This window comes from Pleuronectes platessa, chromosome 3, assembly GCF_947347685.1.
Source record: "Pleuronectes platessa chromosome 3, fPlePla1.1, whole genome shotgun sequence".
Lineage (NCBI taxonomy): Eukaryota > Metazoa > Chordata > Actinopteri > Pleuronectiformes > Pleuronectidae > Pleuronectes > Pleuronectes platessa.
This window is the reverse complement of record NC_070628.1, coordinates 24222882-24237114: the sequence shown is the minus strand read 5'-3', so window position 1 is coordinate 24237114 and position 14233 is coordinate 24222882.

Genomic DNA, 14233 nt, shown 5'->3' with positions numbered 1-14233 from the left:
AGAATTCCACCACAGTCCATTCAACAGTTATCACAGCATTTCACAGATGTGATGGCACAGGGGAATATGTATTTGTATCATCAAAGTCACTGGGGTACATCATCTGGCCACTGTGAAAACAACTTTACAATTTTAAGCCAATCTACCAAGCGAGTTGAGACATTTCACTGGATAAGCAACAAATTAGAACTTGTAGTAGCCAAAGATGAAACCGCAGGAATCTTTTTTCTTTCTGGCTCACAATAAAACAACAGATATTACTAATACCACATAAGAGAGACATTGTTGTGTGGGATTAGCATTTAGTTTGGTAAGAATGAGGAATAACTCTGTATCTTCCAGAAAATATCCAGCGTTTCACAATGTCTATACTGGAACCTGCTTTTAGGAGAAAAGGTTGGCATCAAATCTTTAGTTAGAACACCTTGCAGTATAAAGTGATAGTTGGTTGCATATCTCATTTATTCATAGCAATTTTACATAGTGGAATTAAACATTTGTCTGCAGAAATTTGTTTAAAATATATGAACCTGGTCTGATGGTAGTTGTGAAGCTCAGAGAGAGGATATGTTCAGTTGAAAGAGAAACTGGGGAAGAGGATGGAGGGAGAGACAAAGCAAACAGTTGCTTCTCTGCATCTCTGTGTTGTCGCCAAATCAAAGACCCAAACATTCTGCACTCAACAGCAGTAATTATCTAAAAGATAATCAGTGGCTTTTTACTTGTCAATCACAGAGAAAATACAACACATACCAATGCATCTCAACTTCTGCACACACTAAAACACACACATGCACACGCCCACACACAACTGTCACGGTTGGATGTTGTTCTCAGCATGTGTCCTGGTATCTGATATATTCCAGTTATATCAAAACATGTCATTTGGAGAGACCAAAAAAACACCAAAAGATTCTGACGGGTGCATCCCACCTTTTCCCAGATACAACCCACACGCCTGCTTATATCCATAAACATTACCTCCCCATTAGGATTTGACATGTTTTATTGTATTGCACTAGCTTCATGCAGAAATCTTAATTGCATGGTCTCTTGCATCTACAATCTCATCATAAAAATTTGATGAAACAGGTGCTGCTGCAAAAAATGGCATTGTACTGTGCGTGTCTAAGGTTCCTGCAATTGGTCATGCATGTAATGTCACACTGCTTGATACACTGGATAGTTACATTTTGGAAGATGTTTGCTGTTATTTCCAAGAGTAGCGTGAGAAATGCATGGATTTTTACGTGATTGTGGTTGATTTATGGTTGTCCACATCCCATACTTGTGTTTGCCGGTGTGCATGCATTAGTAATGCACAAACGGCAGAGAGAGAGAGAGAGAGAGAGAGAGAGAGAGAGAGAGAGAGAGAGAGAGAGAGAGAGAGAGAGAGAGAGAGAGAGAGAGAGAGAGAGAGAGAGAGAGAGAGAGAGAGAGAGAGAGAGAGAGAGAGAGAGAGAGAGAGAGAGAGAGAGAGAGAGAGAGAGATTCTGTGTGTGTGAAGGAACTCTTTCATCTTCACCCCAGAATCCCTGGTGGGGTCTTCCATGCCAATCCATTTCCTGGAGTTGGCTTCAGTCTCACCCAATGGGATGGCACACAAATTCACACACAAACTTGGCTCCTCTCACCCCACTGTGAAAGCTCTGCAATCTTGGTTCTACACGCAGACACACATTCACAGATGCACATGCTCGGCCATTGGGGGTCCCTTCACTTCTCTACAGAAACTGTAGCACCCCAGAGGCATCCTCTCACCCCATCTTAACACTTTCTGCCCACTTGTGCATTTGTCTAGGTGTGTGTTGTGTTCTGGTCTTTGAAGGCTGTGTGGATTGGAATGCATGAAGATGTTTGCCCCCCCCCCCCCCCGACAACCACTGTAACGATTGTGGTTTCCTCATGCTCCCAGCACTGTGTGTGTGATCCATTATGTGGAATGCTTTTTTCCCACTAGGAGGACTAGTCCACATAATGAAACACATAGGTTTCAGCAAATAGGCCCAGTAGTTATAATTAGGGCTGGAGAACTTTCCTGGAAATGAATATGAGTCAATGTAATGTCCTCTGAAGTTGTGGAGTCACAACTCTGTGTGTGTCTGTGTTTCGGTGTGTTTGAGAGAGAGGGAGCAAGAGCGAGCGAGGCCAGTGAGATGCTAAATTAATAGCAGTCATCTTTACATGCTTCCCTCTGCTAGCTAAGCCTGCTAATGAACAGACTTGGACGCCTGTGGTTTATCTCACACACAAATACACACGCACACACACACACAGATGACTGCCAATTCATTAAGTGAACGTTTGGAGCCCCAGACTGTACCAACTGGTAGAAGCTAACTAATCTGCACTGCGCCAGTGGAGACAGAACGAGCCAGCGAAACAGATAACATTCACCGAGGGGGACATTCAGCCTCTGAAAACAACTATTAACACAACATTTGGGAGGGCCTCAACTTCAGAAAGATAAACTCACACTCACAAGTGCTGGCATTTGCCTGTGAATACAAAACACAAAACCTACGGGAAATCTGAAAAAGCAGCAGTTAGGTGCTAGGTGGCTGTTTGTGGCTTTTGTCCTTCAGAAAGTTCGGCAGGAGAAAACTTACCTGCTGTTTTTGTCTCTCACGTTTATTCATTTCACTTTCCCTTTTCACAGAAATTAACAGATTAACAATATCAGTAGACTATGAAATAACTTTTGATATGAAAGGCATGAATACTTCTCTCATGCCTGGGGCACACTGGCTGCTGTGCCACATGTGTACACAGGCACAGCACAATAGGTTTCTGCTATGACTACTGTATTTACTAGTGGTGCACCGATGTATCGGCCGAACATCAGTAGCGGCCGATACTCGCCTTGTTTCCTGCATTGGCGCATCGGTAATAAACTTGACTTTCACTGATGTAATTTGCCGATGTTCATTGGTATTTGTGGGCACGTGCCATGGCTGGGGGAGCAGTCGCCCCGTCGCCCTCCTCTCCACGCCGCCGGAGGCTCGGTGTGCCGCTCGCCTCAAGGTTTTTTAGGGGGGGGAGGTCCTCGTCAGCGGCGCCTCATGGCGTCGCTGGTGCGGGGCTTTCTTTCTCTTGGGCCGCCGGGCAGTGTCCGTCGCCGGTGCGGAAGGCGGGCCGTTGTTGGGGACCGAATACGGCGGTTGGCGGCAGCGACTCTGGACGCGTGTCGGGCCTTCTCGCGTATCACTGAATGTCAAAATGAAGAAATTCAATGAAGCGCGGGTAAACGGTGGGAGTAACTATTGGCACTCAAAACAGGTCAATCTGAGGAGGGCTGTTTTAGACAGGGTAAAAATGTGCTTTGTTAAATGATCCTTGTGGTATTTCTACCAAAATATGTTACAGACATTTCATTAAGACCCCAAGGAACCATATCTACTGTGGTAAAATGGGCAAAATGTCTCCGTTAAATAAAGTTTAGTTAAACCAAAGATTGTTTCATAAATGTGATTGAATTTGTGCTCATTAAAAGATAAGAGTGATAAAGGGCTGAAATAATTTTAAAAAGTGCTTTTTAAATAATGATTTAATTATTTTCCTAGCACAAAAGGGTGAATGATTAACAACAACAAAAAAAATAACCAAACATCGGTATCGGCTATCCTCTAGATTGTTGTTTTAAACATCGGTATCGGCCAAGAATTTCTTTATCATACATCCCTTATATTTTCTCTGATAAACGTACAGCTGTATTCTCAACTTTGAATCTAAAAGAGCAGCGCGGTGCACTCAGGCAGTGTGGCCACTCTTACCTGATAACAAGCGCACCTCGAAGAAACGCAACACGGTCTTATGGCAAGCTAGCAGGTGTGAAAGGTGCTCCGTGTTAGCAAAAGTTAGTCTAACCAAATGAGTTGGTCACCTTTTCCTGACCATTGCAGGTAGCAATACTGATATTTCATGGCAACGAAATTAAGGAAAATAACCGATTCAGTAATATTCTCCATTCAAACAGAAAGACAACGACAACATACTCATGTTCAACCAGGAGCAGATCTGTCATCTTACTGCTGGGGGGGACGATAAACAGATACATTTCTCAATAGCAATTCCTGCAGGGGAACAATAGGGGACTACCGATATAATTTAATCTTAAATACGTTATTATAGAACTAATACTCAATTATCATCTATAAAATAGAACGTATTTTTGTATGAAAACCTTCATTTATAATGTTACCAAGCATTCTGTAACATGGGGTAGGCTGTAATTGTATAATTGTATTGTATTGTATTGATTACCCACAAAAACCCAATAAAAACTGTTAAACATAAAATTCATAGTGTTGTGAACATTTTAATTGCGGATATACTTCCTGCCTCTCATGTGCATTAGAGGATGCAGCTGCACTGACCAAGCGGCCCCACTGTGATGCTTAACAGTCAATATTACATCAACATACGTTGCTGGATTCAGTTTAGATCATAAATGATAAAAATATGCTTGAAATATAACCCATTTTTCTGATTTCCCAGCCTTGTTACCATCTATACAAAAGTGAACATGCTTACATTGAAATGTGCGGAGGGTAAATATAGATGTATTACTGAAGCGATTGTTTCCTCAGTGTATAGGAGATAACACTCATTGACCTTGAAAATCTATCAACAGTAGAGGTCGGACACTGATATGAAGGCTACACTGTATGACTACTTAATTAGCAAATTACTATTCATCATGGAAAAATTACAATCTACAAGTACATTTAAAGTGTGTTTTGTTATTGAGTGTAATGTATCTTCAATAATTTAACTGTTATAGACAAACACTAGTTAATATAACATTTTCAATAAATGTATCGCACTCCATCCTGACATCTATTGTGAGGGTAAAAGTCTTGGTTTCTCCTGGGCCTTAAATATCAGGGGGACCAAAAAAATCGAGGATATGGAAATAATGCTACAAGTTATTTGTGTTTTTAGGTTTATTGTACATTGACTGACGAAACTGGTCTCATTGGAGAGAGCTTATGCTACAGTTATGGCAGCCTGAGTTGCATATTTGTTATCCTGTAGGAACAGGTCACTGTAAAAAACAGTACGGCTCCAATGTTGTTTTTACTAGTTCTGTGCGGGGAGTTGTTAATATGATAAATTCACTGTTGCTCTCAGTGTCTTCAGGGGACTTGTTAACGGTAATAAAAGCTATAATGGCTGCCTTATCCCTTAAAGTTATAAACACATAAAGGCACATGAACACATGTGACATCCCCACTTACTCTGGGGAAGGCAACAGGAAGTACCGAATCGTATTTGCTGCCATTTGTGCTGCTTGTTTTTTTCCTAAAAACTGCTTCATCCCCAGTGACAAAAGGTACATCTCTTTACGTTGTTTTCTTGGCTTCTACCAACACTACTGTAATATATGCTGCCAACTCATTGCTGAAGTAACAATAATGGGCTGTAAATCCCTTAAGATCATTTGTGCATATCTTGATCCATAGCAGGGAGTCTGTGTGTATCCCTGTGTAAGTCTCCTCCACCATTCCCATAGCTGTGTTAATCATCCGAGCTGCCACTCACTCTCAAGGTCTTAGTGGCCCTGTGTTGAAAGCCGCCATCCGCAATTCAAATAGAAACAGAAAATTGTGTTCCAGCCACATTAAGCAGCTCAGTGAAGCAGTGGTCGTAGTCTGAAACAGGGCACTCTGATTTCAGAAGGGTAGGTAATTATTTTGCTAATCCTACTGAAATAGGTTAAATTAATATTCTAGCTACAAGAGCATTAACGCTTAGCAGCATTGCGGACTCATGACGTTGATGCACAGCAACATTCAAAGTAAAGAAGACAAGACTTTGCTGTTAATGCTGAGTTAAAGGTTAGATGGCAGTTTGTTCATTTAGTGTTACAATCCCTTTTCCAGGAAGAAACTGGAATGCCAGAGCTGGAGTGGGGATGTTTTGACTTTCAACAAGTAATTAGGAGCAAAATCACTTCTGCAGCTAATGCAAACTTGAAAAACGTCTCGTAGTGCTCATGCATTACATGTGTGTGATCTTCCATGGTTTGATCACTGTATTTCTAAAGCAAAGGCAGGTCCCTGATTCCTTATTGTTCTTTGTTCAATCTCGAGTTGCATGATAAAGCCACAGGGAAGCCACCACCATGAATATGTGTTTCAGTGCCTGCCTCTTCAAATTTCCAACTTCACATCAGCTTAACACACTTCTAACGTTTATTTTTTAAGTGCGACCTGATTTAGTGAGACATGAGAGAAAGTCAATTTCACACCGCATTCATCGGTGAGCATCAGAAAAATCTGTTTATTAGCAGTGAATGCCAAATGAAGACTTGCGTAATGTAAGGATGGCGGAGGCCGATGTGTGTTGCTGCTTCTTAGATGCAGCTTGACCTCCTTCAAGCCCACTGAGACACCACTTCCCTGTTGATCATTCATTGGCATGGTTCGACTGACCTAAGAGCCTCTTGTTTCAAACTCATCAACCGTGTAGAGGAACTGACCATGAAAATATGTCCACTAATTTTGTTCTGTGATTATGTGTGTGCATGAAAGAGACTATGGCAGAGAGAGAGAGTCGTGTGCATGTGCACATGTCGGACATAATTAACTGAATGGCGCTCTGAGTAAGATGAGGGCAGGGCAGCTTTAAAGCTTTGTCAGACCATACTGACCTTGGTAACAAAGGCTTTCTGCCCAAAGTTATTAGCAATAATTGGACCTAATTATATGATGTATTAAAAGAGGAGGAATTGCACGGGAGCGTTCAATAGAACAGTCGTTACACAGAATGGAAAACAGCACAAAAACAGGTCAAGTGGAACAAGTTGTGTCTGTGTGTGTGAGTGTGTGCATCTGTGCATATATATATGTATTTGGATTTGAGGCTGTGCCAAATCTAGTTATACTTCAGGCTTTTGGAAATAAAGCTTTATGTCATTGTTAATGCATAGTAGGTCACAAATATGTATCCATTACTGGAGAGAAGAATAAAATGATGGAGGTCATCTCTAAATATATTGAATATTTTATATTCAGCCTAACAAATCAGAATCTATTTCATTATACAGTGGAAGGCAACTTACATTAGAAAAAACAGACACATTATTATTAAAAGAAGCTCAAAATGAATCTTTATCAGGCATTACATGAAACTCAGTGTGCAGAAAAAAGGCTTAATCTGAGCTTGAGCTATTGAGTCGATGTGCATCTCTGAATATGTTTGATACAGAATCAACTGAATTTGATTATTTGTTCAAAAGTTATCTCAATTTCAGGAAAATTCTTGATTGTCCTTTTTTGGGACAACAGGACAAAGACACATACTTAGTATGGCGGCTACACAAAACAAGCCTCCACACAGCATAAAATGGAAAATACAAAGCTCAGCAAAACAAAACAGACATCCACTGTAACTACTAATTACAGAAATTCCTGTTTGTTTGTATGTGGAAACAATATCTGCTGAACCGTTCATTTTATTGACTTCGTACTTGGCTTGATTGTTGGAAAAAGATAAAGGAAATGCTGTTTAGCAGCTGCAGCTGGGACTGAGACCTGGTCAGAACAACATCTGATTTACGTTCATGACAACAGCCATAACAGCTGCTTCTCCAGGTGTTCTGTGTACCGAGTTGAGCCACACCGTACTTTGAGTGAACAGATGAACAGCTTTGTGTGCAGCAGCGGGGGTTTCAGGGGTCTGAGGACTGAGTCCAGCAGTCGGTCTTTACTCGCAGCGACGCAATTACTGCAGGTCACTTTTACAGTTCCAGAAAGAAAGCTGCAAGCAGTATTAACACAGGCCAAGCAAACAGCCCATTCCAAATAGGCAGGTTTAGAAAAATGGTTACCGCAGTAGTCTTGTTAAACAAACAAACAAACAGAATAACCGAATTCAGATGCATTAAGATTACCTTTATTTGCATCCATGTTGCCTGACTGTACATAAAACCAAGCCAGATCCATAGGAATGAGGAATGTAAGAATGAAGGGGAAAAGGCAAAGGCTGTGTTATGGTGCAGTCGCAGTGAAGCTGTGTAGGATTACCTCTAGAATATCAAAGAGTGCCTGCATCAGGAAGGGTAAGACCTGCCGTCATTAAGCAGGCTCCCTTAATGATGAGGCTCTCACTCTTGCACTGATGAGGGAAGGAGAGAGACCAGAGGCCAACTAATTGGAGTCAATTTCTGACTGACTGTGTGTGTGTGTGTGTGTATTCATGCGTGTGTACTTGTACATACGTGCATGCAAATGTCTGTCTGATGGAGAGATGTCTCCATTTTGGCAGCTCCGCATGAGGGATGGCTGATTCCAGCTCATTTTACTGCATTTTAAAGACACCTTTTCTCCATCAGTCAGTTGACCCGTCGGGAGACACAGGCACCGAGCTAACAAGATGAATTTAGTCAGGCAAGCAAGTGAAGGGCGGACGTATTGACAGACACCCAACACAATTGAATCAAATTAGTCCTCGGTGTATTTATTTAGTCCAATTAGTTCCAGGACTAATGGCAGAAAAGAAAATTGCCAATAAACAGCTCACCCCCATGGCACCTTAAATCCCTTTCAGGTGAGCTAAAGGGCAAAGACATGTGTAAATACATCCTCAGTCTGACATACAATGATTGATTAGACCATTTAAAATACAGACCAAGTCACAGCATTGTACCAAGCCTCCAGAGAAGAACAGCATTTTACCCTAATAGTCATCGACACTGATGATCATCTCAGACACTAAGCCTCAACTTGTAGCTAATTTCTGGTTGCTGCTGAAGTTTGTCACCAGTATAAAATGCAGAGGTGACCAACACAGAAGGACGCAGCAGGAAATATTTCAACAATAGCAGATAATTTCTTCCTGTTTGTTACTTTACAGAGGAAGGGATGGTAGAGAATGTCGGAGAATGGGAAGCCATGTCTTTAAATTCATCGCTAGATATTTGCTATTCAAGTATAAGCATTATTTGACACTGATGTCACTGATGTTCAGCTACATTGCACATGTATTTTGAAAATTTGGGGAATTCTAGATTTTACTCTTTTACATCAACGTCTTAAAAAAAGATCAGTGAATAATAATTTTTTGCAGTTAAATATCAACATGACTGAATTTCTTCTTTCCCCCAAATCATACTTTTATTAAACTTGACCACCAGAAAGCTCATTGATTTTTAATTCCTAGTTGAACATTCTAAGTCGGTTTGGTTATTTAACTTAAATAGAGCATGAATATGTTATCAAGCAGCTAATATTGTGTTGCTAATGTTGGAACCACCATTATCCCTATAATCAGCTCTGGCATAGCTACCATAGATAAATTAACTGATAAAATACTGATATGCCAAATCTGACTGAATCAAAATTTCATTCATTGCTTCATTGCAGTTCCAAGGTTGAAAGCTCTGCTATGACATGAAAAGTGGTAATTGTCAAACATTTTTAAAAGCTGCTCTCCATTACATAGGCTATTGAAAAAAAGAGAGAAACAGACAAACTAGTCTAAGAGGCCATACTGTTTGGTATGGGGACACAAAATCGATGTTAATTAATTTATGGAGCTAGAGTTTTAATGGTGTATATGCAGTTTATATTTTGGAATGATGTAGTGAAAGTGACCTGAAATTCCATCACAGTAAAAATAGAGACCATTTACTGACACAGCATTACCATAGTACTCCTGTGCTGGGTTCATACTTAGAGAATATTTAGATTTACTTGTCATTCTATAAAAATGCCTACTGATTAAACATTTTAATCAAATTCTTTTTTATTGTGTTTTTACCACTGTGAAAAACCTTGTTACCTTGTGGCTTTGTATCCCAACGTAAGAACATTTACCGTATATGTGGTAAAATTTATTTTTTATTTATCAATGCATTCAATTATAGATTCCTGCATTAATGTGAATAGAAAGGACACAAGGTCTACCTGGAGTTGGCTGCTGAAAGAGCAGCAGTTCGAAGAAATGTACTTGGAACAAAAAAAACGGCAGAACCTTGAATATGACAGATTGTCCCCAGATGTTCATACCCTTCATTCATATCATGAACATCCACTCGAAGCATTGGCTGCTAGATTGAATGTGATACTTGAGTTTAATAATGTCATACAAGGGTAAATTGCATTTCAGCCCCAACAGAAGTACAACAAAAGTTGAAAAAGAGCCATGGTCAGTGTTGCTGAGCACATGAACCTGCTATATCCATAAGTCTGGAGGTTGGCTTCTATTCAGTTGTATTCCTCAGAGTTGGTAATTGGGCTTAAAGAAGATATTATCAACTGACTTATCAACTGCTTTATTTCTGGTTAGAGAAACATTTGAGGTAAACTCAAGCCGGTACCCTTACATTCTGCACTAATGCTCAGGGAGAGTGCCAAGGTTTGTTTATTCTAAGACCAATCAGAACAACTCCGTCTATAAGCATGACCACCACCTGTCAATAACATTACCGACACTATGCAGAGAGTCCACTGAATAGGTGACATAACCTAAACTGAGAAATAGGTCATTTTATGTATTTCCAGAATGGGACTGGTAATCACTAAGAACCAAAATCAAGTCTTTAAATTGCTCAGAATAAAGAACCCTAAGCTCTTTAAGTGCAGTGACTGAAACGTTTGTGACAAAACATAGTTCGCTGGCAGCAGTATGAACGAGAAAGAAATGCATATTAAATGAAAACTTTAGTGGATGACATTGGCCTAGTGAAATGTATGGACATAATGCAATATATATATATATATATATATATGCAGCTGTAACCAGTGTTTTACTTTACGTAAAAGGTTTTGGAGTGGTGCTTGCTGTCCAGTACAGAACGTTGTGTGGTGCGGTGGCTAATGGCCAGTCCTCCTCCCACTCATGGTCTTACAGCTTTCTGCAAATCACGAAGATAAATGGAAAAGCCAAAGCCAGCAGTCACTTTTCATTTTTAACAGGTTAGCAGCCTCTCTTTTAGTTTTACTGTTGCTTGTTTCTCTTCTCTTTTCAAATGTATATTGTGCCTCTTAAACCATTTTTACTGTAATCTCTATTTTCATTGCCACTATTAGCTTCAACTCAAAAGTCATGTCTTGGCTCACCACTGGCCATAACAGTGAAATACATTCTGGAGTACAGAGTACAAAATTAAACCAGACTAAAAAGAGAATTCAATGCATCTAATACATGTACAGAAAACAAAGCTATGCCATGAGTGTACTGAGAGTTAAAGCAAACAAAAAAAGAGCTTAACAATCAAAGTGAAACTCACTATAATCTCTGTAAAGGTGAAGATAGTTATTTACTAATTCTCTCTAGGGGCATCACTAAGAATAACATGTTTTCACATTGTCACAAAAAGAGATACAGTATGTCCAATTGAAACGATGTAACTGTCACTGCCCACATACTTCCATGCGTTTACGTTGGAATGGTTGTTTAGTAATACATCCTCTAGAGGGAAGTGCAAAGTCGAGAGTTGCTGACAAACAAACAGGGTAACAGTGGAGGCCGTGATGTTATCCCTCTTAACGAAGAGGCAAATGGAGATGATTTGACTCACAACTACCGCGATTTGTTGTGGTTCCTCTATGTCAGAAACGATACGCTAGAGTGCGTCGAATGGGATTACGATGAAAAAATACGTCATTTTCCAAACATGCCCATGTAGGGAGTCTCGCTACATGGCCTTGACCCACCCCCCACAATCATCTCACCGGCTCCGGGGAGAGACCATATTTCTACAGAGGTGATGGATAGCAACAAATCTGGGCGCTTCTATCTCGTGAAGGAGGGAGAGGGGTGAGGGGGAGAGGGGGGGCGGGGCACTCAAAACAGGTCAATCTGAGGAGGGCTGTTTTAGACAGGGTAAAAGGGTGCTGTTTTAAATGATCCTTGTGGTATTTCGACCAAAATATGTTACAGACATTTCATTAAGACCCCAAGGAACCATATCAACTGTGGTAAAATGGGCATACGATGGGTCCTTTAAGATGCTCATGTAGAGTCTTCTATATTAGTAATAGGTTTACCCAAAACCACAGCTCTAATGATAGCTATCCAGATAGTCTTTTGGATATTTGATCATAAATATGAAAATTTGTCGTCAACAGATGAAAGCCTGTACAAGCCTTTTATCAAAAAGCGACAGCATGTCAGTGTAACTGAACTCAGGTCCTCAGCCTCAATTGGCCTGTAACTACTTGTTCAGGGAAAACCATCTAAATGGCGTGAAAAGAAGCACAAAATGTCACAAACCACCCGAAATGCTTTTATTCACCAAATGCAAAGATGTGCAATTAGACAGAAAACCACAGAGCAGTAGAGCAGTGGCAGACATGGGATGTAGAAATTGTGTGTGTGTGTTTTCACCCCTCTATGTGAATGAACATTTGGTACGATCTACATGAGCTTCTGGTCGTGCCTCGCTCAAAGCACAAGACTCCTGGTGACTGACCTATTTGTTTTCCATGGCTTCCAGCAGCTCAACAGACATTAACCCAGTAGCTGTAATTGTTGGCACGACTTTTCTTTGTGTTCTTTTTTTCTTTTCAAATGAAATAGAGTATTACCACCCGACTTGAGTGCGGCTCTGTTTGCAGAAGTCAATCGTCTCATTCATATTCTCCATCGACGTTTCATAAAATCCTTATAAAAAGATGTTTTAAGCCTGGAACGAGGCCAACCAGCTATGAAAATGGCTGCCGATGCACACACCACAAGTCCAAGAATGCCTCACCACTCACCCAAGTATGTGTGTTTAAGCCACCTAATTGAGGCAGGACTGGAGAGGAGAGGAGAGGAGAGGAGAGGTTTTGGTTTTCAAAATCCATTTATTGTGCATTCCCAGGAACAAAATACACTTCTTACATCAAACACCAGGTGTAAAACCCCTCCAAAAAATGTTAGTAAATAATACATATAGCTTAGTTTCGATATATGCATATATATACACACATACACATATAAATATATATATACAAACACGCATGTACATACCCATGCACACATCCATACAAACTTAACATGTTTAACATGTTGTATATAGCTGTCTTTTTTACAAAATATTTCGGACCGTAAATGAACAAACCAAATGAAAATACCTCTCCCAGGCCTGAAACCATCGTTTCAACAAATTAGAAAGTGCTTCCGGCTGAGGGCACTGAAAAAAAAAAAAACTGTTCAAGTGTTTCAGGGTGATAACAAAAGGTACACCCCTCCCCCAGCTCTGGGTTCAAGCTGCGCTCTGTATCGGTTTGTAGCTACCGTCCCGTGCACCACCCTCCACTGGAGATCTGCTGTCCGTTCTTCAATGGGCAGCTTGGACAAGGACTGCCAGCTGCCTTTCGGAGAAGTGTGTGGCTCCATCCGCCCAGTCCAACTCGACTCCCTCGTCCCTTCCAGCGAGCGCAAAATGTGAACCTTTACACAGTTCTAGTAGAACAGACTTCTTTCCACAGTCTGAAAGGTGTCCAGGTGCGGGGTTTGGGAAGGACCACAGCTGACCACCCCTCTCCTGCCACTCCCCACAGCTTGGGTGATGAACAGGCAGGGGAAAACGGTTTTCCGACTGGTCACATAGAGTATGGCTCCTTGCCAAAAACTCTCCTGGTTTGCGGCAGGTCGGCACAGACCTCCTCCAACACTTTGTTGAGCAGTCTGGTAGACTTGATGTTGCTGCTCTCTTTCAGGGTGTCCAACGTTGGTGCTGTCATCTTATCAGATGGCCCAGTTCGGTGCAGCCAGCTCGTCTGAGGTTGGCTCCGAGGGTGGCAGACTGCAGTATTTCGGACTCATAAAGTTGTAAAAAACTAAAACAGCGGTTCCTCGAACCACCACCATCCAGGTCTCATAGAAAAAACACAGGAAAAATACAGAGGTCATTGAAGAGTGAGAAAACACCATGTGAAGCCTGATTATTTTGCCATGTTTCTCGTCTTTCTCATTGTTTTCCCTTTCGCATCTTTTCTCAGGATCGTCATGTGTTTTTTTAGACGGTATCGTTTCCTCTCATCCAACTGTTCAAACCCAACCTGTCTTTTTAACACAGCCACAGATCTAATTAATTTATCAACGTCGTCAAAATATTCCTCTGCTTTAACAGCCCTCCCAAAAGTTTCATCCAGGAAGCTGTTAATTTCTTCCAGCGTGTAAAGAGAGGTACTTCTAGCTGTCGTCCCAATAGATGATACACTCTCTAAGTCTGACTCATCATCCATATCTCCACATGCAGACTGACTACCTGACAGACTCGGTCCCTCAATGATGT